This window comes from Hypanus sabinus, chromosome 5 (assembly GCF_030144855.1).
Source record: "Hypanus sabinus isolate sHypSab1 chromosome 5, sHypSab1.hap1, whole genome shotgun sequence".
In the NCBI taxonomy this organism is placed as follows: domain Eukaryota; kingdom Metazoa; phylum Chordata; class Chondrichthyes; order Myliobatiformes; family Dasyatidae; genus Hypanus; species Hypanus sabinus.
In genome coordinates, this window is record NC_082710.1 from 51,407,651 (window position 1) to 51,433,479 (window position 25,829).

Consider the following 25,829-nt stretch of genomic DNA (forward strand, 5'->3'; position numbering starts at 1 on the left):
CTGCAACTCAGCTCATTATTGTATTTGTGTAGACGATACCAGTGAGAGTATAAATGTATTTGTGGATATAGATCTTTAAAATTAAACATTCGGGTACAATTATGGAAAGTTAACCATTAAAGTCCGAATGGTTTCCTATTTGAACTGCAAAGTGGAAACGACAACTTTGGTGTAGCATTCATTAAACTTATCACACACTGTCATGGCCTAGGTGATTGAAAGGAAGTACAGAATTTATTGATCTTCATTGTTTTCTCAACTTTTTAAACACATTGAAAGCCCATGTTCAGTTGACCTTTCACAGATGAAGTAAATTCTGAGAATGTAGTCCCTATTTGTGCAAAAATCTTCTTAGCTGACTGTTTGCAGCTTCCATTCTATTCCAGGTCTGTTACTTAGTGTTACGATAAAGGCGAATCATCCTTAGTTTACTGTAGACTCAAACTCAACAACAGTGCCTCTTTCACCTCAGATGGTTGAGGAAGTTTGGTATTGATGCGCTATCAATAACTCTAGGAGACTGGAAGTAGAGTACAAAATGATAGGCTTTTATTAACAGTGAAAACGGACACGATCATGTTGACGACTGTGGGAGGAGCAGTGCCCCAATCACCTTTATACAGGGGTCTGTGGGAGGAGCCACAGGAGCAGTCAGCGGGGGGGGGGGGCATGTCCAGACAGGTTTACCACAGGTATGGACCCCCAAATCCTAAGAACTTTCTACAGGGGCATGATTGAGAGCATCTTGACTGGCTGCATCACTGCCTGGTATGGGAACTGTACTTCCCTCAACCGCAGGACCCTGCAGAAAGTGGTGCTGGAAGCCCCGTGCATCTGTAGATGTGAACTTCCCACTATTCAGGACATTTACAAAGACAGGTGTGTAAAAAGGGCCCAAAGGATCATTAGAAACCCAAGTCACCCCAAACACAAACTGTTCCAGCTGATACCATCTGGGAAACAGTACCACAGCATAAGAACCAGGGACAACCAAGCTCCAGGGCAGATTCTTCCACCAGGCCAGCAGACTGCTTCATTCACTCTGATGCAACTGTATTTCTGTTATATTGACTATCCTGTCGTACATTATTATAAGTTACTACAAATTGCACACTTAGATGCGGATGTAACATAATAATTTCTACTGCTCACATATATGAAGGATGCAAGTAATAAAGTCAATTCACTTCAATTCAATTCCTAAATGGGATTTACCTCAGAATCAGAATTAGGTTTATTATCACCGCCATGTGCCATGAAATTTGCTAACTTAGCCGCGGTAGTTCAATGCAATACATAATATAGAAAAAAATTATAATAAATAAGTAAATCAATTACAGTATACATATATTGAATAGGTTAAAATCGTGCAAATAAACAGAAATTATATTTAAAAAGTGAGGCAGTGTTCACGGGTTCAATACCCATTTAGGAATTTGATGACAGAGGGGAAGAAGCTGTTCCTGAATCACTGAGTGTGTGCCTTCAGGCTTCTGTACCTCTTTCCTGATTGTAACAGTGAGAAAAGAGAATGCCCTGGATGCTGGAAGTCCTTAATAATGGACGCTGCCTTTCTGAAACACTGCTCTCTGAAAGGTGTCTTGGGTACTTTGAAGGCTAATACCCAAGATGGAGACGACTGAATTTACAACCCGCTGCAGCTTCTTTCGGCCCCTCCATACCAGACATGATGCAGCCTGTCAGAATGCTCTCCACCGTCCACTGTGTCCACAGAAGTTTTTGAGTGTATTTGTTGACATACCAAATCTCTTCAAACTCCTAATGAAGTATAGTTGCTGTCTTGCCTTCTTTATTACCTCAATAATTTATAAACAACACTTTTGGATTCCTATATAATTTAGTTAATTGTGCTCAAAAGTTAATTTGATTATCTTTTAAAAATGTTCCACTTTAGAAGCCTATAAAATGAGCATTATCATGATGTATTTCCTGAACCAAAATTCAAGGGAAAATACTTGCCTCATAAATCTCCTTTACATATTCCCCCTCTCATTTTAGATCTATGCTCTCTACTGCTAAACATTTCCACCCAGAGAGAAGGACTATCTACCAATTTTACAACTCTCATAATGTTAACTACTTCTATCAGGTCGTGCCCCCCCCCCCCCTACAGCATCCAAAGCCCCGGAGTAAAGAATCCAAGAATCCAAGTTCAGAGAGGGATGTAAAGGAGGTGGAGTGTTGTCATGGCTACACCTAGAGAGTCCATCTCAGAGAGCTGATCCAGTGAGGTAATATATGCAGACGCCAGGAATAAGAACTATGATAGGGTTTTTCTTTGGGCTCCCAAGAGACCACAGATGATCGAGGAAGAGATGTGTAGGCAGATAATGGAAGAATGTGAAAGCAACAGCATTGTTGTAGTAGGCAACTTTAGTATCTCCAAATTCTGCCCCATTAATACAGAGTGGGATAATGCCACAGCATTAGTGGGACAGAATTTTTTAGGTGTATCCAGAAAGATGTCTTGAAGCAGTATGTGGATAGATCAGTCATGGAGGGAACCATGTATTGGGCAATGAGCCTGGTGATCAAAAATTCATTGTGCATTTTGGGATCAGTGGTCATAACTCCTAAAGTTTTCAGGTACTTATGGGCAAGGATAAGCCTTCACCTCAGGGAAGGAGGGAGCTGGGTGTGGCTGAGGGGAGATATGGTTTTTGACATGGAGAATTGGGTGAACTAAGAAGAATGTGAGAATAAAAATGTTATTAATGTAGAATAAGTGTTAGTGGACGTTAATTGTCAGTACAGCGTCACTGGGCAGAAGGACCTGCTTCCTTGCTACAGGTATATCTCTCTTTGACCATGACACTCCCATACCTGGCTTCCTCTCCCAAATCCTTTCAGAATTTCCTTTATAATGCACTGATCCACGTTCCTCTCTCCACCAATACTCACTCACTTTCTTACCGAATGCAGGTTGACTGACCACTTTGCAGAACACTATTTAGTCTTAGAAGGACAACAGTGAACTTCCAGCTGCCTGGAACCCTATCATCCCACTCGCACTATATTTGGCCTCCTATACTGGTCCAATGAAGTTCAAAGTAACAGCACTTTATCTTCTGATGGTATGCAACAGCCAACTTGATTTAATCTTATATTCAACCATTTCAGATAGCTATGCCTTATTCCCCATCTACACCCCACCCCCCCCCCCAGTATTTCAGGTTTTATTCTTCGTCTCTTACTTTCACATCTCCCACACTTACTTTTATTACATTCTTCTGGACTGCACCACCACCACTTGTGTTACTCAGTCCCTCTTGGTTTCCTCTCTATCATAGTCCTTCCATTTTGTTCGCTTATCCCTGGTTTCATCCTGCTCAATCAAAATGTGTTTCACTTCTATCTTTTCACCAATTATGAAAGATCATAAAACTCAATATCAACCGTTGGAAACACAAAGGAAATGGTGTACATTACAAAGATCCTACTTTCCAGGATATGGTCTCAGCTTGATACTATTATTAGGGAGGAGGTACAGGAAACTGAAGACTCACACTCAGTGTTTCAAGACTAGCTTCACCTGTCATGGTCCAGTCCGTGAAATCTGTATTCCGGATCACGGTCCGGTCACTATTCCTTATTCCAGGTTTTCCAGGTCTCCCCAGTTTCTGTTGAGGCAGCTGATTCTCATTTGGGCTGGCTTCATAAATAGCTTCAGGATTCAGCCTCTGGCTGCTGGATTGTTCCTGTCCTTGCCTCTGCCTGGAGCCTCGCCTCGCCTCGCCTCGCCTCACCTCACCTCACCTCACCCCACCCCACCCCACCCCACCCTGCCTCTGCCCGGAGCCTCTCCCTGTTTGGAACTTTCTGTCTGTGTCCTCACCTTCAGTAGGTAGGTCCAGCTGTTTTGCCACTACCTAGCATTGTGAACTGTCTTGTTGTGTTCTGTATTCTGTGTAATGAGTCCTGGCCCTATGACCTGTACCCAAGGAGGGGTCCTGGCTCAGTGTTCCATGTTCCTGTCTCTCCCTCGACCAAGGCTTTGTGTTCCTGTCTCTTCCTCGACCAAGTCAAGGCTTCGGGGCCTCGTCCAGCCCTAGTCATGTCCAAGGTCCTTGTCCTGCCCAAGCCACGGCTTTGTGTTCTCATCTTGTCATATGCCTTGCCCAGCCTGGTGCTGGTGTTCCCTTGCCCTGTCCTTGAGTCTCATGTCTGGTCCTGTTGCCTCTCCTCCTCCTGTAGCCATGCCTTGTCCTTGCCTGGGTCTGGGGTCTGAGCCTGAGTCAAGACCCAGGTTCTGTGTCCTTGTCCAGTCTCTGGCCTGGAATCCAAGCCCAGGATCCTAGTTCCCAGTTCCATGTCCTGGTTCCCTATCCTTGTCAGGTCCTAGCCGAGGCCCGGAGTCCTTGTCTTGTCTGGGGCCGGAGTCATGTTTAGCATCTTTTCTTCCTCTCTTCCCCTGCTTCCTTCTTACACCTAGTCCTGTTCCTGGTAGCTCAGTGTCTGTGTCTTGCATTTGGGTTCACTCCCGATGCTCCCATTATGACATCACCCTCACTGTCATCAACTTCTGAACTGTCAAGGAACAGTTTTGTACTTATTTTTTGAAATTTATAGTAATTTTATAGTACTGCCGTTGCAAAGCTACAAATTTCATGTCATACAAGTCTGTGATGATAAATCCAATTCTAGAGATGTTACCTGACATGTTGAGTATTAAAGTATTTCAGTTATTACTTTAGGTTTCCAGTAGTATTTTGTTTCTCACATTTAAATTAACCCAATGCCGAATAAGTTGAAAACAGTACTCATTTTATTAATACATGAAAGAACAGTAAGAATGAATGACAGAAATTTAAAGCACATTCTATTTGAACATATCTCCTTAAATAAAGCACAATGAGACCAGAAATTAGAGGGGTTGGAACCCTGTGAAATGTTGCTCAGTTTCCCTTGGATCTGTCACATGCTGCCCTTCATCTTCCTTCATGATAACGGCAAAATGGTCCAGACATTCCTCAGTTTATGAACGTTCAATTTAAAGGGTTTTGCTGTAACACCATTGCCCCTTTTGCCTTCAATTTTATTAATCTGCATTAATATTTAGTATGCCATTCTCTGTCCTTTGGAATACCCTATACCAAAATATGCATAATATATTTCATCTAGCCTTTTCAGTTTACAACATTTTACATAACTAAACATTTTCTAGAAATGCAATCTCTTATAATTGGCAGAATGGTCAAGGGATGCAGTAACTGGAATTTTGAAGTCCCATCAGCAAAAGAGTTATTAGAGTTTCCATACCTATAAATTTATGTAAGAATTAACAAATCTACGATTAAAGATAAAAAAAAACGTCCAAACAAAGCACAGGAAATGTATAATGAAGGAACTCCTGTGACAATTGATAGTTGTCAGTGCCAAATAACATTCCCTACAGGGCTTCATGGCACACATTCAAAGGAGCAGGATTTCATATTTATGCATCTGTCTCATAATAAATTAATTTCAGTCAAAATGTCTTATGTGGATACATGTGGGCCAGATCTTCTGGGAAAGATAACTTTCCTATTTTGGAATATGGTTATTTCTCTTTATTACTAAGAATGCAATCTGGATAAAATTTATGAACGTTGTAGCTTTTCCTTTTTTAAATCTCGACTACACAAATCTTGAAAAGTTACTTGATTGAATTGTGCTTATGTTGTACCACTCTTCATCCAGCCCCACCCCATGCTGTTCCCACAATCTCATTTAATCTTCAAACCCATGGAGGTCAAATCGAGCACCAGGTCTCATTGCTTTAGGCAGAAGATCCTGAGGTTTTGTAGTCAGAGACATTTAAAAGAACTGAAATAGATTTAATAGATAGAGTAGATTTTGCTTTAAATTACAGCATCTGCAGTCACCTCTGTCTCTCTAAAACAGATTTAAATTTGAATAATTTATTGGAATTTTTCTGTGTTGTACATTCTTAGTTTCTAGAGGTATTTGATAAGGTATCTTATTAAACATTATTGTAGAAATTCAACAATCGTTGTGTAGGAGACATTGGCATGGACAGAAGATTGAATGATTAAAATCAAACAGAAAAGGCATATATATGTAATGCTCATGCAATCAGCCGGTGTATATCTAGGGGAAAATTTGTCCACCCACCAAACCACGCCTCCCGTATACACGGATGCTGTGAAATGCACACTAATACAAATTTGCACACACAATATCACAAACACACCATGTACATTTACAGAATACACTTTATAAATCTTACTGGAACTAAGTGATTAATAGCAATACAATATATATGAAAGAAAGGAAAGAAAAGGCGCCAGAACTTATCAGGGTTCAGTCAGTTAGTGCACAATCGTTGGAGCTCAACCATCGAAGTCTTTGGTCCACTAGTCGATCTTCTCTGACCTCCACGACCCACGTGCCTGGGACCACCTTCGGTGATCAACCAGAGCGTCTCCAGCACCATCCACCTTCCTCGCGATCTCCTCCCCCACTCCCCAAAAATCCACGAAACCACAGCTCACAGACCCACAAGAAAGAATAACATCTATCCCAATTGGTTAACAATTGAATACAATTCTCGTTATCAGTAATCATAACCCAAACAAGCTGCGAGAGAAAGCACTCTCTCAGCAGTTACCATAACAAAGAAACACCCCTACATTTACTTAACAAAGGAGCCATTTTGATTAACATACGCAGTAATATAAGAAATTCTTTACATTCTCTCCCCTCCAACAGAAGTCATGCCCTCATGACATTAACAGAGTTCCCCAATGCTTCTTGCAAAACACAAAACTCAACCCAAACCGCTTGGGCTGAGGATCACCCTATGGGTGATAGGGTGTGGTCCTGGATTTATCAACCCCAAGCATATCCAGTAATTCATGGATAAGCCGGCTCTCGAAGTCCTGTTCCTGATCTCTATGAATCCGCCTGGGGAGGCCATAATGAACAAAGTACTTCTCCAATAACACTTTCGTCACTGTAGTCACTTTCTGATCCTTAGTGGGAAATACCTGAGCATATCGAGTGTAGTGATCTGTGATGACTAAGACATTCGCGGTGTTGTTGGTGTCTGGCTCAACTGACAGGAAATCCAGACACACCAGGTCCAGGGGTCCCGCACTCTGCAAGTGTGACAAAGGAGCCGCCGTCACAGGCAGGGTCTTCCTCCTGATGCAACGACTGCACTTCTTACAATATTCTTCAACCTCCCCCCTCATCCGGGGCCAGTAAAACCGGTCCTTGAGTGATCCATAGGTCTTTTCCACCCCCAAGTGCCCGGAATCATCATGCAGTGCCTGGAGCACAGTCTTCCGATATCTCTCAGGCATGACCAGCTGCCAACACTGGGGGTCGTCCAGAGGCGCCGTGACCCGGTACAAGACTTGGTTCCTCAACTTTAATTGAGGCCACTCCTTCAATAACGGAGGCCCTGAAGAGTGTTTCATCTTCTCTGCCCACGCCACATCCCTCTTCTCTACCGTTCTCCACACAGTGCCAATGCCTGGGTCATTTCACTGAGCAGCTGCCACTTCCCCCGGACCTAGTTCCGGCAACTGTTTAGTCTTCAGTGCAGTCAGATCACAGTAAACCTGGGACAGGGTGTCATCAGAAGCCCCCAATGGGTGCACTGCTTGCTCCGGCCTTCCCCTTCCTTCGACCTTCACGGTGATAGCAAACTGACACATGGATTTCACTCCAGGGGCAGGAATGCTTTCCCACTCCTCATCCGTCTCTGGTTCCCAATGCTCCTGACGTGACAAAGCATCAGCATCGACATTCCTGCTTTCTGGCCAGTACTTAAGGCTGAAATCATATACTGACAAAGCTGCCAACCACCAATGTCCTGTGGCATCCAGTTTCGCCAAAGTCAAGATACAAGTGAGAGGATTGTTATCCGTTCTCACCTCAAACTTGGCCCCGTATAGATAGTCCACCACCACCCATTTCAGCGCCAGGAACTCCAACTTGTGAGTGAGATAGTTTCTCTCAGATGGTGACAAGCTTTGGCTGACAAATGCCACTGGTCTCAATTCATTGCCCTGTTCCTAGTACAGGACAGCCCCTAGACCATCTCGGCTGGCATCCGTGTGCAGCACATATGGCTTCTGGGGATCGGCAAAAGCCAACACCAGGGCCTGGGTCAGTGCCCTTTTCAAAGATTGGAATGCTTCACAAGATCACAAGACAAAGGAGCAAAAGTAGGCCTTTCAGCCCATCGAATCTGCTCCGCCACTCCACCATGAGCTAAACTATTCTCCCATCTAATTCCAATTTCCGGCTTTTTTCCCATATCCCTTGATACCCTGACTAATTAGATACCTGTCAATCTCCTCCTTAAAAAACCTCAATGATTGGGCCTCCACAGCTGTATGTGGCAACGAATTCCATAAATCCACGACCCTCTGGCTAAAAAAATTTCTCCTCATCTCTGTTTTAAATGTGTACCCTCTAATTCTAAGACTGTGACCTCTTGTCCTGGACTCACCCACCAAGGGAAACACCCTTTCCACATCTACTCTGTCCAACCCTTTGTAGGGAAACTGCAAACAGATACAGGGAGGTTAAGTGAGTGACCTACAGATCTGGCAAGTTGAATACAATGTGAGAAACTGCAAAAATGTATATTTTGGTAGGAAAAAAATTTTAAAAGGAGGTGTGTAAATCACCTGAATAACAGAAGATTGTGGAGCTCTGAGCTGCAGAGAGATCCAAGCATCCTCCTGCATGATTCAAAAAGATCTTAGTCACCCGGGGGTTTGCCCTCCGCGGATGCCTTGTTTCTCACAATCCCACCGGAAGTGTCCCTCTTCCCCACAGCTGCAGCACACCTTTGGCCACTCACAGTCCTGCTGGAAATGCCCCTCTTTCCCATAGTCATGGGACACGATACCCACTGCCCCTCCTCTCCTGGGACGCCCGCCACTCCCAGCGCACTGTGTGGGTTGTCCCCCAAAAGGGGTACTCTCCCTGTTGATCCCCTCAAACAGGGGGTCCCTACTCCCCTGGGACCCCTTGGGTTTCTCAGTCCTCAACCCAGCCACCACTTCCTGTACTGCTGAGGATCGCTCCCGGTGGCCCCAGCCCCTTGTTCAGCCCAACGCGCTCTCTTCCTCCCGCACCGCTCTAATCAGCTGCTCGAATGATGGAGGGGGTTCTTTTTTTAGGACTGCCGGAGACTCCACGCCACCTTGTCCTCCTTTAGAGAACCACTAAATATCTGACTCATCCTCACCCTCGCCACTTCATCCGCCTTCACTACTCCCCGGTGCCGCAATCCAGTAAGCATTCTCTCCAGCCGAAATATGTATTCTGAGAGCTTTTCCCATCTACCCTGCCCCACGTGGAGAAACTCCGCTAAAAGCTCACAGGGATCCCCTGACATTCCAAACGTTCCCTCCAAAGCTTCGAAATACTCCATCCCGTCAGCGAAGCCGAGGGCTGTTCAGCTTTTAGCTCCCAGACTACTCTGGCCGCCCCACCCCTCAAACTTCCCATCAATCGCTGTCTCTTCTCCTCACCTGAGCCTGGCCACACCTCTAACAACAGGGACGTGTTTTCGATCCAGGTATAGCCAAGCTCCCCGTCCGGAGTAGGCGTGGCTCCTGAGAAAACCCCCAGTTTTGGCCGTGGCCTCTCGGCCACTCCCACCAGGGAGTTAAGGGCGGCTGCCAGCTTGGAGGTCTCCCCTCTAGCTGGGGGGCGGGGACTGGCCAGACATTCCCATTCCGACCCCCCCCCCTTACTGGTTACTGGCCCCTCCCCTGGGTCACATCTAGCTCATCCTCTGGTGTCTCCTCAGCTTCGTCCTCTGGGAGTGGATGGAGCCCCCACGGCCCCGCCTCCCTCGGAATACTGACCGTCGCTGGCAGTTCCAACGTCCTGACATCAGCACTCATACGAACCAGCACCCAGCTAAACTCCACCCCTTTACCACACCTTCTAGCCACCAGTTCTATCTGCCCCATGCCTTTGACCAAACTCAACTCCCTCACTAACGCACCTTCCGAAATGCGGATATCCACCCTGCTTACCACACATGCATAATTCGCCGGTACGTCCTCTAACTCACACCAGTTTACAATCTTATCTTGATCCATCTCCGCACTACTGAACGTGCGCGATTTAGACAGTTTACTGAAAATTCAATCCAGGATGAGGACCCCACAAATGTAATGCTCTCGTAGCCGGCTGGTGTATGTCTAGGGGAAAATTCGTCCACCTGCCAAACCCCAGCTCCTGTATACGTAGATGCTGTGACATACACGCTAATACAAACTCGCACACACAATATCACAAACACACCATGTACGCTTACAGAATACACTTTATAAATCTTCCTGGAACTAAGTGATTAATAGCAATACAATATATACGAAAGGAAAGAAAAGGTGCCAGAACTTATCAGGGTTCAGTCAGTTGGTGCACAATTGTTGGAGCTCAACCATTGAAGTCTTCGGTCCACTATTCGATCTTCTCCGACCTCCATGACCTGCGTGCCTGGGACCACCCTCGGTGATCGACCACAGCGCCTCCAGCACCATCCACCTTCCTCGCGATCTCCTCCCCCACTCCCCAAAAATCCACAAAACCACAGCTCACAGACCCACAAGAAAGAACAACATCTATCCCAATTGGTTAACAATTGAATACAATTCTTGTTATCAGTAATCATAACCCAAACACACTGCGAGAGAAAGCACTCTCTCAGCAGTTACCATAACAAAGAAGCATCCCTAATTTTACTTAACAAAGAAGCCATTTTGATTAACATATGCAGTAACATAAGAAACCCTTTACATATAGATATTGTTTTGGTTGACAAGAGGTAATGAGTGGTGCATTATAGAGATCTGTGCTGGTGCTTCAACATTTCAGAATTCATCCGTGGTTGGCTGTTAAAATTGCTGAAGACACAAATGTAGTTAGAGATGGAAATGTGAGGAGAATGTAGGGAAACTGCAAACAGATACAGGGAGGTTAAGTGAGTGACCTGAAGATTTGGCAAGTTGAATACAATGTGAGAAAATGCGAAAATGTATATTTTGGTAGGGAAAAAATTTAAAAAGGAGGCGTGTAAATCACCTGAATAACAGAAGACTGCGGAGCTCTGAGCTGCAGGGAGATCCAGGCATCCACCTGCATGATTCAAAAAGATCTAGAATGCAATTACTGCAACTAATTAGGCAATGCAACGGAACATCATTGATTAAGGGGAATAGAACACAAAACAGGGAGTTTATTTTTCTGTTGTAACAGGCGCTGGTGAAACCACATTGGGAATACTATTATAGCGCTGGTTTCCTTATTTTAAAAAGGGATCTAACATCTTAAAAGTTGTTCAACAAGACAACAAGGCACTAACTTTCGAATAAGCAAGTGTCTAATGAGCAGACTAGCCTTGTATCTTGTGGAAAAGATCAGGGGACTGAACAGAAACATACAAGATTCTGATTTGCCATGATTGGTTTCATATTGAGAGTTGTTTTCTCCAGTGGAGGAATCTAGAAATAGGGTCATTGTTTCAAAATATGGATTGTCCACTTAAAACAGTGATGAATATTTTTTTTCATTTGGATACATGGGTCCTCAAAGAAAGGTGAATAATTTTTAAGGGAGTGAAGGGAAAATCTTGAGTGGGCCAGGGGTAATGAGTTGCTACAAATAGATATACAAACCTTATTTACATGTATGGTGTTGTCCCACATACAATATGTCTGTCTGTGAGGAGTACTTGAATTCCACCCTGGATTCATTGCTCATTCCAACAGGGCAGTAGGTGATCAGGTGCCCTGGCAAAGAATCTCCAGTATGTTCTTGGACTCATGTTGGTAAATCCAGCATTGTTGCACTTGTTTATTAGGTGTAAAGCAATATTAAGAATGAATTACAGGTTCCAATCCTCTGTACAACTATGGGGTTCCAGAGTGTAATTCCTCTGAGCATCTGCTGTTGTACAACAAAAACCTCATCATTTGCAACTGGAAAAGTACAAGAAGTTTGCGCCCTCTTTTAGACAAGCACATATATTTACTAATTCATTAAAATATGTCCCCTTACTGTGATCTTACTTGAATTGAGTTTGGATATGCAGCATTTGGGACCAAATGTGCTATTCGAGAATCTTTACTGACCAAATTACAATGAAGCAACAAAGATAATTTAGTGATTGTTATTTAAAAGATAATAGAGTCACAGTACCTCTGAAGTTCCCACAACCTCTGTACTCACTTTCAAGGACACTTCAGCTCACATTCTCAATATTTATTGCTCATTGGTTGTTTTGTCTGTCTTGTTAGGTGTGGTCTTTCATTGATTCTATTGTGTTTCTTGTTTTCATTCCGTGTGCCTGCAAGAAAATGAGCCTCAACATTGTGCGAGGTGAAGTATGAGTTTTGACAATAAATTTGCTTTGTACTTTATACTTACACAACACAGAAAGAGAGTCATTCTTAATAATATTAATTGACAAGCAGTGAAACATCAATGGTTTTACTGTCATGTAATACATTATAAAGCTCCATGACTAGTCAGAATATTATGTTTAATAGTCCCTCCTAGGCAATAAAACCCAGGCAAACTTTATGAGGCACTGAGGCATTGTCATAGATTCAAGCTTGTGGATGCATTGTTGAATAAATGCAACACCATTTCCTGGATGGCTGGAAAAGATACTAAAGCGGTACTTCAAGAAGGAGAATTACCCATGTTCTCTAGCTAAAATTTTTTCTCGATCAACATCAATACAATCGGACTAGCTGTTCATTTATGCATTATTTTTGTGGGAGTTTACTGTTGTAAGCCGGCCGCTGAGTTGTCTGTTTTACAACTCAACATAAATAATCAAAGCACTTGAAGGCATCCTGTAATGTGCGTCTTCCTTTGCTCAATATCCCAAAAAATTCTATTGCTCATAATAGCAATTTACATATATCACTTTCAGTTTAAATTTTATGCTGGAACAGAATTTTCAAAAGAGCTTTCTATTAATTAGCCAGGCAATCTCCAATCAGTAGAGAATTCGAAGAAGCATTGGAAAGTCTCTAAGTCAAGAGCCAGATGTACTAGCCTTTTCTTCTAATGGCTGGAATTAATTTAACCTGCTGCAGATGAACACAGCACTGACCTGTGAAACACCAATGCTCGTTATTATCATTGAAACCACAGTTCAAATTCAGCTGGAAGACTTATTTCCCACAGTGCTGTGATCAGCTCTATAAATAGATCAGAGAAGAAAATAACTTGAAAAAGTAGTTGTTATTTTACAGAGTACACTTAGGGGTCACTAAAAAAATGCATAACTCTTTATTTTGTATCTGCATTGTTCAGGATATCTCCAATCTGCAGTGGAAACAGAGGAGATGAATGCACATTATTCAAATGATATTCTAGTGGAGGCAGATTGCTACCACATTTATCTCTAATATGCTAAGAAATGGCACAGTCGTTGCATTATATACATAAAGCATTATACTACTGTTTTCTCTATCCCAGCTTATCATACAAGTTAGTATTCCTCTCTTTGGAATCTCTAAAGCAAACATGGTTTGGAATTCTTTGTTCATTCCTTGTGGGCAACATTGTTCATATGTACTTTAGAATCATCTTGTTGATCCAACTTCGATATGTTACTGGGAAAAGGGGACTTTGAATATAAATAATGTTTTATTATTTGTCTTAGAAACATCTCCACATGTTTCACATGCAATGAGTCATTTTGAAGCACAAAGGGATACGTTTAGCATTATTCTGTTCAATTTATTGCTTAAAATAGATCTACTAATAGCCAATTTAAAACAGCTGGACACTGTATTTAATCTCCATGGGAGTTGAAGCCACTGGTAAGTTAGTAATGGTCTGGTTAAAGATACCCATGGCAGTTGCATGAAATGAGCATACTAAATTTCAATTTAGAAATTTGGATCCATTTTAAAATATAAAACATGAAGATTAGAGGTGATAGAAGTTAGAATATAGGCAGTGCAAGAAGAGAACTCAAGATGGGGTAGGTGAAATGCTGGAGAATGGTTAGGTAGCCAGAAAAGGACTGGAAACATTAGAATAGATAACTTGTGCACAACCTTGAAATGTATTCCTGAACTCCAGCAAGCTGCTCTGAAGCTTTGTGATGGGAATGGTGTGGCACAGAGCAGACAAGGGATGAAAACCAAATGACACAAAAAGAGCTAAATTCCCCAAGGAAATTCATGCTTAGTAGCTTGTCTCTCCATAACCCCAAGCCGAGTGAAGATTCCAACCACAGAGAAGCTAGTACAAGGTAGACATAGGTGCTGTTTTGTAGAAATAAAATAGGTAGATTGGACAAAGTTAAAAAGAAAAAGCACAGGATGAAAAGATCAGCCTTGAGTCTCATAGGATGTATATGTTATTAATAATTTGGTTCAACTTTTAGCCAGAAAGTGGGATAGAATTTATGGCAAAGGGACAGTGTCTGATATAAAACAGTAAACCAAAGTTTTGTGAGATGAAGTTACAACTCATCCAGGACTCCTAATTAATAGATTGAGTAATAACATAAAACAGTAGAAGATCAAAAAGAGGTGGAGAATGAGAGCAGAAAGAAAGATCCTGTCAGAACTGTAGGATAGTTGTGAATAAGGTACGTAGTAGCAACTGTCTCAGAATGTATAAATTAAGTAATTTATTCAAGATATTTTATTTGTTGAGTTTAGCTACCAAACTACCAGATTAAATTATTCCTGGAAAGTAATACATTTCTGGAGTGGTTTTTGGATAGGACCAGGACATAAGAGCAGAATTAGGTCATTTGCGCCGTGATTCAATCATGGCTGATCCTTTTTCTTTCTCCCCCTCAACCCCAGTTCCTGGCCTTCTCTCCATAACCTTTGATGCCATGTCCAATCAAGAACTTATCAACCTCTGCCTTAAGGACACCCAATGACTTGACCTCCACAGCTGCAGGTGGCAACTAATTCCACAAATACACCAATCTTTGGCTAAGGAAATTTCTCCGCATCTTTGTTTTGAAACCTCTATCCTGAGGTTGTGCCCTTTTGTCCTAGACTCCCCCACCATGGGAGACATCCTTTCCACATCTACTCTGCTAGGCCTTTCAACATTTGAAAGGTTTCAATGCGATCCCCCCTCATTCTTCTGAATTCCAGCAAGCACAGACCCAGAGCCATCAAACATTCCTTGTAGGATAACCCTTTCATTAACTTTCAGTAAGAATGTGTTCTAGGGAGCTGACCATATTGGTTTTATTGTAAACAATGAGGCAGATTTACTTAACAACTTTATAATGCATAAGCTAATAGGCACCAGGTAATTACATTTAAGGAAGATAACAAAGCAAGAAATGCAAAATGATTAATATAAATCCAAAATAAGGACACTGAAACATAGCGCTTTTCCTGTACTTCAGGCGCAAGAGCTCTGGTTGCAATATAAATAAGATATAGTCAGTCCCCATATTAGGACAGGGTTGAGGTCCTGGGAACTGGACTGTTTGAAAGTTGGAAATGAACTTAAGACCAAGAAAAGCTCTGGCCTCCAGCCTCCAGCCTCACTGACTCAGTGAGGGAATAAGTGAGTAGGCACAGCCCCCTCAGCTCTGCTTAGCTCAAACAGCCTTCCGTTCTTACGGCTCAGAGATGGTGATGGGCAGGGGGGGCGGGGGAGAAGGCACACAGAGATACCTTGTTGCCACCAAGGATAAAATGCCTGTAGACCTGCAGTTTCCAACAAAGCCAGCCCCATCTATCCTGCCAGACTACAAAATGGTCATTCATATGGATCATCTGTCCATAGTCAAATATTTATAACCCAGGGACAATTTTCATTGGTTTTCCCAGATATATGATGCTCTAAAAACAGCCTTTTAATCCATCTGATTTAACATCTCATGGAATTACTGGCAGCATTTGACTAGAATCTCCAGTCAACACTAAAATAGTACCTCCCATTAATTTGTTATTGTTTCCAAAATTTATGTAACAGCACAAAAAGCTTCTGTGACTGCTTTGTTGGCCATTGTGCATTCATCCCAGACAACGCTTAAATGTTTCATACTGGACACGCCATATTAGAAGGGAGTTTAAAAGCCAAGTGTGCTCTTTCCCCCATCAAAAATGAAGGAGGAATGCCTAATGGTGCCACAATCCAGACAATCACATCTTGTCCACAAACGTTAGTCAAAAGCAAATTAATGAGAATTTTTTTCATTCCACCTGAAGCATTCTAAAGAAAAGTTATTTCTTAGTCATTGTAAATAGCCTCAGTGATAGTATCGATGGCTATTCTTTTTGGTATGTTACTAAATTTGGTTCTTTCTCTCATTTGGTTCAAAAGCTACCAGTCACTTAACTGATTTAAATTGTAGCTGGTTTCTTGCAGAAGTTCAGTGCATAAACTTTTGGCTTTTCTTTATGGTTCAGGCAGACCAGAAGATCGTGATCAGATCCACCCACATACCTAGTACCTCAAAAGTAGATCTGAAAAACCTCATTAATTTAAATGTTCTGTAGGGGCCTCCCTACAGTTGTTTTTTGAAAGAGAAACCAAGAGTGTAGCGCACAACTGTCTTCTAAATCCAATTCACATGCAAACTTTTATATTTCTAGGTTGTTTCCATACTGAGTAATACATGACATCCAATGTTCTTATGATACTCTGCAATATCCCATTCTATTTTACAATGATAGATATGCTTTTTAATAATGACAAATAATCCCAATTTCAAAACAGCCATTTTAAAAGAAAATCTCAGCAATGTACCTCAAAAATAAATCTGAAAAGAATCTCATCAATTTTCAATCAATTTAGTTTTATTTGGATCACTGGTATCTTAAAAGAGGTTAAGTTAAAAACAGGCCATTTTAAAATAAATTATGAATGCCTTCTTCAGGGGTATATGGTTAAATTGGTCACTCAGTAGCCATTAAAGGATCAAGAAGAAAAACATTCAGTTCAGTGAAAATGCCAGTAAAACAAAACCATCCACTGACCTGAAAAAGTTTGACAACCCACATAATGTTGTGTGGAGTGAATAAAGCGATTTATAGTAAAATGAATGAACAGAGTTGACAACACCTTACTCTGATAAATTAGTTAATGTTCAAATTGCAAAAGAAATTGTATTCCAACTAATTATATGTTTAATGAACCAGATAATGTCGCTCCGAATTAAGTTCTAATGGACAGCTGCAATCACGGAGTATGAAATTAAGGCAGGAATTTCCCTTTAAAAAATGCCTCAAGCAATTTTTGCTATTAAGTAACTTCAGAAATTTTCTGTTTGCTAGAAGATTTCTGGTTGAACTCAAAGTGTAATTTTAATAGATGGGATCTGAAAATTATTTCTTAAGTCCTGCTCACCTCAAAATCAGAAAATATTAAAACAATTTCTCATATGCTGTAAGATTTAGTGCATTTTTCCATATTACTTATTTGAATTCCCCTTTTAACAACCCACAGGCCCTCTGGGTACTCCCAGGAATTCATATATTGTATTCATAATTTGTACTAAATAATTTGAAAACACATGGTTATAGTCTGAATAAAACAAAATGCATGCATCTTGGATCCTTAAATCAGCTGCTAATACAATACAAAGTAGGTATAACTAAATCATCTCTAATTTCAAACAGAAACACAGATTGCTGGAAATACAGATCAGGGCATATTTGTGGAAACAGAAGCAGAATTAACACTTCAAATTATGGGCCTATCTAATGGGGTGACTTCAACTCTAACTGGTAGCAGTTTCTCTTTCCACAGATATTTCAAGCATTTGTTTCAGATTTCCAGTTTTTAAATGTCTGATTTTTCGTTATCTAATTTCATTTTCTATATAATCTGATTAGATGTAAATATCAACCATAGGTGAAGTGTTACATTCATGGCTATGGTGCGATGTTTGTTACAATTCGTTTAGCAATGTTTTCCCTACGGAAAGATCATCACTGCACATGTACAATAGACAGAAAAGGGGAACGGTGAAAAGTATAGTGAGCTTTTTGAGATGTCAGACAGAGATGATCTAATTAATGTTTGCTTTTTCATTGTTTTGTCCAAGTTCAAGTTTTTTGTCATTGGCACAGGCATATGCTTGGGATAAATGGCATAAAAATTAGCTTTTTTTTTGCATCAGCAGCACAGTACATTAAAATAGGACTAACATAATTTACATAAACTTAAAAGAACATAAATTATATAATTTATACAATCATGTCATTTTTTCTCCATCTCCATTAACCTGTTCCTTCAATTATCAGGAGCAGAGTGGTGGAGTTTTCCAACAAGGTTCTTTGACAGTAAGTGATAAGCTCAGAAAATATTTAGTTCATCTATTTCTAAAAGACACTGCTTTCCCTGTTTTTCAATTATCTAATTGCTTCTTAAACAATTCATTGCCACATACGTGGATGTCCAATCCAAGAATCACTACTGTATGAGAAATAAGTTACTAGCTCTAAATTTTCTTGAATTTGCTCATGGTTTCAAGAGCCAAATTAATTTATTCCTTATCAAACTCTTCCAGCTAATTAACTCAAATCTACTTCTAAGACCAAACTAAGTACCTTTCCAGAATGTCTCCGAATCTTGAAATTAATTTGTCCACAGAATTGCAACTAAAATAATACAGGGTGAGCAAGTCACGTGGGTTTGGTGCACTCAAAGTGAAGAACTGTCTCTTCACTAGACAGCTACAGTCTATATCCATGGAACTGAAATCTTGCTCTTGGTTTGCAATTGTTTGCTTTGCAGTACACCAGTTTTTACAGTACAGATATCCATCTATGCAACGCCTTTAAAAAGTGGTGGAAATACGTCAGACTAACCTGACCTGGACCATCTAGTGGTAAATATCATCTGTTGTATCTGCCCAGGGAGTTTTCCACCATCATCCAGGTTTTTATGTTTGCCGTCATACGTTCCACCTCAGGTCAATGTCGGGCAGGCACTGGAGGAGCTGAGCAATGTAGTCAGCGGGCGTGAAACTGTTCACTCTGATGCCTTTCCTAACGTTGCGTGAGATCTCAGCCAGACCAGCTTGAAGAAGACTCTGAACAACTACCACCAACATATCACCTGTGGAACCAGAGGAGGAGACACACTGGACCACTGTTATACCAAGAACACTTACCATGCCATCCCACACCTACAATGTAAAGTCCGATCACCTGGCCAAACTTCTACTCCCAACACTAGACAGAGATTAGTGATCACTGCACCAATGGTGAGGACCAAGAAGGTGAGGTCAACGGAAGCCGAGGAGTGCCTTACTTCATTAATTAATTAATTTGAGGTACAGTGCAGAATAGGTCCTCCTGGTCCCTCGAGCTGCACTACACAACAACCCCAGATATAACCCCAGCCTAAGCACAGGACAATCTACAATGACCAATTAACCTACCAACCCGTACGTCTTTGGACTGTAGGAGGAAACTGAAGCACCCAGAAGAATCCCAACCAGTCACAGGGAGAACAGTGTTATGTTTTGTAACTTCAAAACATTAAATTAATTCAAAGAAACTCACGGGAATCTGGAAATGCAGATTTAACTTTGAGTTTACTTTAAGTGGGACTTGTACATATCACGTGGTAGCATGATGATATATGAAATTAATGTTATTTTTATATATACACTGTAAATATATATCATTTCTCAAATATGAAATGCACAACACATACAAACTCTTTACCGACATGGTGGTGGGAAATGAACCCCTGTCACTAGTACTGTAAAGTGTTATGCTAACCACTACACTACCATGCCACCCCAAGTGCTTCCAGAACTGCTTTGAGTTGGTGGACTGTCATATTTCAGGGGTTCATCTTCAAGTTTGAATGAATATACCATAGTTGTCACTGACTTCACCAAGACCTGCATGTGGATGAATGTGTACCTTCGAAAACAAATCAAAAGCCATGAAAGAACCAGGAGATTTGTAGTCTGTGAAGTCTTGTTCTGTGGCATTCATGACTGGTGATCCAGAGCTATACGAGAAGTCCTGGAAATCCACCTTAAGGGCAAAAAAACTATTCTGATTGAGGTTCGAGATGTAATCGGATGCACATCAGCTCCAGTAGGGTTTGCAGGCCATTACTTCCTACAAAGCAAAACCTAACATCACGAATAGCCGTGGTCATTCACTCCCAAATGAGCTCAATGCATTTTATGCCTGCTTTGCAAGGGAGAATAAAGCTTTACCTGTGCAAATCCCTGCAGCATCTGCTGACCTTGTGATATTTGTCTCGGAGGCCAACATCAGAACATCTTTCAAGAGGATGAATCTTTGCCCTGATGGTGTACCTGGTAGGGCTCTGAAACCTGTTAACCAACTAGTGGGAGTGTTAAAGGACATCTTCAATCTCTCACTGCTGCAGTTTGAGGTTCCCACCTGCTTCAAAAGGGTGACAATCACGCTAGTGCCTAAGAAGAACAGGGTGAGCTGCCTCATTGACTATCTCACAGTGGCACTCACATCTACTGTGATAAAGCGCTTTAAGAGGTTGGTCATGGCTAGAATCAACTTCTATTTAAGCAAGGACCTGGACCTGTGCAATTTGCCTATTGCCACAATAGGTTTACCGTGGATGCAATCTCACTGGCTTTCCACTCAGCCTAGTACGTTAGACTGCTGCTTATTAACTACAGCTTAGTGTTCAACTCAATCATTGCCTCAGTTCTAATCAACAAGCTCAAAAACCTGGACTGCTGTACTGTCCTCTAAAACTGGTTTCTTGACTTCCTCACTGGGAGGCCACAGTCAGTCTGGATCAGAAATAACACTCCTCGCTGTTGATCATTGTTGGAGCACTTCAACGATGCATGCTTAGCTCACTGCTCTATTCTCTCTAGACCCATGACTTTGCAGCTAGGCACAGCTCAAACAACATCTATAAATTTGCCGATGGCAGGACTATTGTTGGCAGAATTTCAGATGGAGTTGTAAAGGACTGAGATTGTGGGGTGTTGCAGCAGATCAACTTTGCACTCAGTGTCAGTAAGACCAAAGCATTGATCATGGACTTCAGGAAGGGGTGTTCAAAGAAACACACACCAGTCCTCATCAATGGATCAGAGGTGGAAATTGTGAGCAGTTTCAAGTTCCTGGGTGTCAACATCTCTGAGCCCAATATATTGATGCAATTACAAAGAAGACACGTCAGCAGCAGTATTTCATTGGGAGTTTAAGGAGAATCGGCATGTCGACAAAGACGCTCACAAATTTCTACAAACAAATGGTGAAGAGAATTCTATCTGGTTGCATCACTGTCTGGTATGGAGTGGTTTATGCACTAGAACAAAAAGAGTTGCAGACATTTGTAAACTCATCCAGCTCCATCATTGCCACTAGCCTCTTCCGTATCAAGGACACTTCCAAAATGCAATTCCTCTAAAAGGTGGCATTCATCATTAAGGACACCTATCACCCAGTTAATGCCCTTTTTTTCATTGCTACCATCAAGGAGGAAGTACAGGAGCCTAAAGAACACACTTAATGTTTCAGGAACAGCTCCTTCCCCACCACCATCAGATTTCTGAATGGACAATGAGCCCACAAATACTACTTTGTTATTTTTTTCTGCACATATACACTTTTTACTGTAAATTATTGTGTTTATAATTACATATTGCAATGTACTGCTGCCCCAAAACAATAAATTTCACAACATACTGTATGCTAGTGATATTAAATCTGAATCCAATTCTGATTATTTACCTTCCCTTTAAGAGTTGCAAACCAGGCATGAATTAGTTTAGCTCAGCAAGTGTATGGGGCTCTTTAAAATCCTATCCTTAATATGTGCTGTTGGAGACCCTGCCTCCTGGGTGCTCGGGTTCTTGAAAGAGCACAAAAGACATGGACAAATAACACCTGGTTCCTACTATTCAGACGCGGTTTCCTGTACATGGCCCAGTCAGTGTGATAATTGCATATACGTGAAATAATTTCAGCGAAGTGGTGTCAAATGTGTGCTGCAAGAATTGTGCACTCACACCTTTCTGTGTGTGCAGTATGCACACAGAGCCACACATCTGTAACGTGTAAGGTCCCAGTCACAGTCACGAATTGAATTTGTGTCAGAATTCAGTCACATAGTATAGTAAAAATATAGAGTTGAATTTCATCACAACGTAGATCTCGGGATCAGACACAAGTTCTTTGCAGCAGAAATTAGGACCACAATAGAAGGAAAACAGTTTTCATGAGAGTTGATTTTTTATTTTGCTTTTGTTCATTTGCCCTAATGTAACTAGAAGCTAATGATGCTTTCCAAGTATTGGTTGATTGCCAGAGGAGATGTCTCATGGCCAATGTTATGTGTCTGCTGGAATTTTATATTTTTAACATAGGCAAAAATATACACCATGGATCGATCTCTTGATCTAAGCATGTAGTCATAGCTAAAATGTTGATGGTGTTCTTGGCTTTAACAACACCCACCAAAAGTAGTAGATATCTATTCAAAAGTAAATATTACTGATGTTAGGAATCTGAAACAATACAGGAAGTGCTGAAAGTACTCACTAGGACCGGCAGCATCTGTGAGTTAATGTTTCAGGCCAATAACCTTCCATCAGATCTTTCATGAATCGAGGGATTTTCCAAAGCAGCAGTTTCCCAGATGGGAGCTGGTCAAATTTCTGTACAAATAAAAAAGTTTCACAACCATACTTTAAAATTCCTGCTTCTTTGTGATGAAGTCCAACGTTTCGCATACATCTTTGATCACTTTTTGTTTTAGGGCTAGCTCTTAGGGATTCTTTTACAAAACAGCAATGCCTCATTATTAGAAATTTCATCCTTGATTTTAATTCCCTCTACAGCTTCAGCTCATGTAACCTCTTATCAGCTCATTGCAGACTTACAGGTCTGGCCTCCTGGACTTCATCATCCCACCATAAGTTTCTCCATATTTCTTACCTATCTGGTATTGAGAAAATAGTTCACATTAAAATATTTCACCCACTCCTTTTCAGATCCATCAATTTTCCCCATAAAAGTCAAGTACAATAACTTCACACACTTGCTTAATTCATCCTAACTTAGCCATTTTACAATCTTCCTTTCTCATCTCATTTACATCATCAGCAAATTTGGATATTCTTGCTTCTATGACCCTATCAATGCCTTTTATATATTTGATGGAGATGTGAGATGTACAGACCACAGTGCAAATCACAAGCAAACACTGCTTGCTACATTGGCTAATCAGAAAACAACTGGTACTGTTTGTTTCCTTGCATCCCATTAGTAACCAACTTACGTCACAAGGTTACCACCAATTTCTTGTTCTTTCCTATTTTAGTAATATTGTGAAAGCAAATGCATTCATGAAAGGTGTACAAACAGATGCCTCATTATAGATAAATTTCTTCACACATCACCACATTATTTACATGATAAACTGAGCAATAAACACAAAATGCTGGAGGGACTCAGCAGGCCAGGCAGCGTCTATGGAAAAGAGTAAATCAGTCCTTGTTTCAGGCTGAGATCCTTCATCAGGATTTCTAACATCGACAGACTTTCTCTTGTTGATGAAGAAACTGATACTGTTTTATGATCCATTTCTGAATTACAACATGGAAATAGTGGAATCAAGTTAGTTAGTTACTGAAAAAGGTTAATAGTTAGGGTAGACACTTACCAGGTTTCCTTGACTTCTCTATTTTTTTTGTTCCAACATCATTTATGTTTGAAGGAAAATGACCTTCCTTTAACATATGGGTTGGTTATTACTCTACTGCAATAGGATTGGGTTTCTGTTGCATTGATTCACATACAATCATCAGGATGCCATCTGTGTGTTACAGATTCATCCTTGATGATGTTTACATTGCTGGAGTTTAGTCAGATTTGTTCTTCATTGATCACTGATAAGCAACATGTGTTTCTCATTCTCTGGCACCTTTCAGTGTTCCTTACTGACACAGGCATAACAGGCAATGTTAACATGTAAACAATTAACTTCACACCTGATTTATTAACAACATTCCTTGTGCAGTTGAAAGAATGTATTTAGAAGAAAACTTAAGTTATAATACCCACTATACTTTAGGAGTTTTAACGTAGGAATTAAAATGAATTGTCATGTTAAGCATATTTTGGACCACCAGTTTTTAATTGCCAATGAAAATATAATACTTTGCTCTCCCAGTCATCCAAAATAGTAACAATAATAATAAGATGGCACTTCCTGAAAACAGTTATCAGGAATCCAGGCATGTGTGTTCTGTGATATTTCACACACTGACTTTAAAATGCACAAAAATAGAAACTGGGCCTCTATATTATTGTATTCACTCTCATGAGATGCCCATGTCAGTATTAACTGTTTGCAGACACAGATGTCCCTATGTCTTGCCAACCTCATGGCCACAGCCATAGAGTGTGGAGGAAGGACAGAAAACAAGACCCAGCCAAAGCCTACCCCAGTGACAGTGGGCAATATCATAGGCCTTGTCTGCTCTATCTAGAGGCTCTGACAATCAGAATTATTGAGATACAGCCTAAAAACACTGTTAATTCAAGAAATATCTAAAATATTAGCAAAAAAAGGAAAAGATATATTTGTTATCCTACATTCTTTTGCAAATTGATCGAAGTGTTCATATTAACTTGCCTTCATTTTCCTAATTCATCCATGTTGCTGACCCCACTCAGATATATAAGACCTGTCAGCTGTGGCTAGTGTAACGCCAGAGGTGGAGAAGAAGTGCACTTGGCCTGTCACCTCGGAACTTTACGGATATGTCATTGGATTCAGTGCTGCAAATAGTGACAGCACAGGTCAGATGTGTCAGCGTCTGCACTGAACAGGCATGCAAGCTCGGACCTCACTGCATTGCCTCCAGCGAGCAGCTCCCCACAGAACAGCTGGCTGCCTGTCAGCCTAATCAGACCCTATATTTGTCAAAATAGCTGACAGAAACATTTTTACCAGAACACAATAGAACATTTCACAGAACACATTATGCAAATCTAACCATCCGTGTTCAGTGTAAAACATTTGACCTGAAGAATATCAAAATCTGACAACTTTAGGACGTTGTGGTTCATAGACCTTTCTTGTTCATAAGACCATAAAGCATAGGAGCAGAATGGGTCTACTCCGCCATTCCATTCTGGCTGATTTGTTATCCTTCTCAGCCCCATTCTCCTGCCTTCTCCCCATAACCGTTGACACCCTGACTAATCAAGAACCTATCAACCTCCTATCAATATATCAACCTACCAATGTACTCAAAGACGGCCTCCACAGCCACCTGTGGTAATGATTCATTATTCTCTGGCTAAATAAATTCCTCCTCATCCTTGTTCTAAATGGACATCCCTCTGGTCCTAGACTCACTCACTATAGGAAACATTTTGTCTACATTCATTCTCTGAAGAACTTTCAATACTCAATAGGTCCAAGGAGTTCCTCCCACCACATTCTTCTAGTGGGAGGAACTAAAGATGGCGCCAGAGGTTTTTGCAGACCTGGGTGACTTCTTCCAGCCCATCTGCAAAACAGTTTACGTTTCTGTTCTCATGTCTGTTTTTGTCCTTTTTAAGGTGTCTGGGGTCCTGCTGGAGTCCATGATCTACAGCTGCACTCAAACTACATTCTTCACAAGCTGTGGATTCTCATTCTTCAGAACCTGCCGAGCAGCCTACATTTTGGAATCTCCAAGAGCAGCTTGTAAGGTGTGTGCCTTCAGGGTGCAGCCCTGTGGACAACCCGATTCCTCGCTGGCTTCCTGAAGTGTTATTGAAACATTGACTGTGGGCACATCTGCCAGAGGCCTCTACACTCAAGCGATCTCTCTCTCTCGCTCAGTGGTGAGAGAG

General features: G+C 41.3%; 1 long non-coding RNA gene across 1 annotated transcript; it reads right to left on the reverse strand.

Moving 5' to 3' along the window:
• Nucleotides 1-11,973: 11,973 nt before the first annotated feature.
• LOC132394148 (uncharacterized) lies at nucleotides 11,974-23,840 on the reverse strand. The gene is made up of 3 exons (XR_009512193.1): nucleotides 23,644-23,840; nucleotides 22,521-22,636; nucleotides 11,974-12,346 (listed from the first exon to the last, which is right to left on the reverse strand). It is a non-coding gene; the product is annotated as an uncharacterized LOC132394148 (long non-coding RNA).
• Between the last annotated feature and the right edge of the window lie 1,989 nt (nucleotides 23,841-25,829).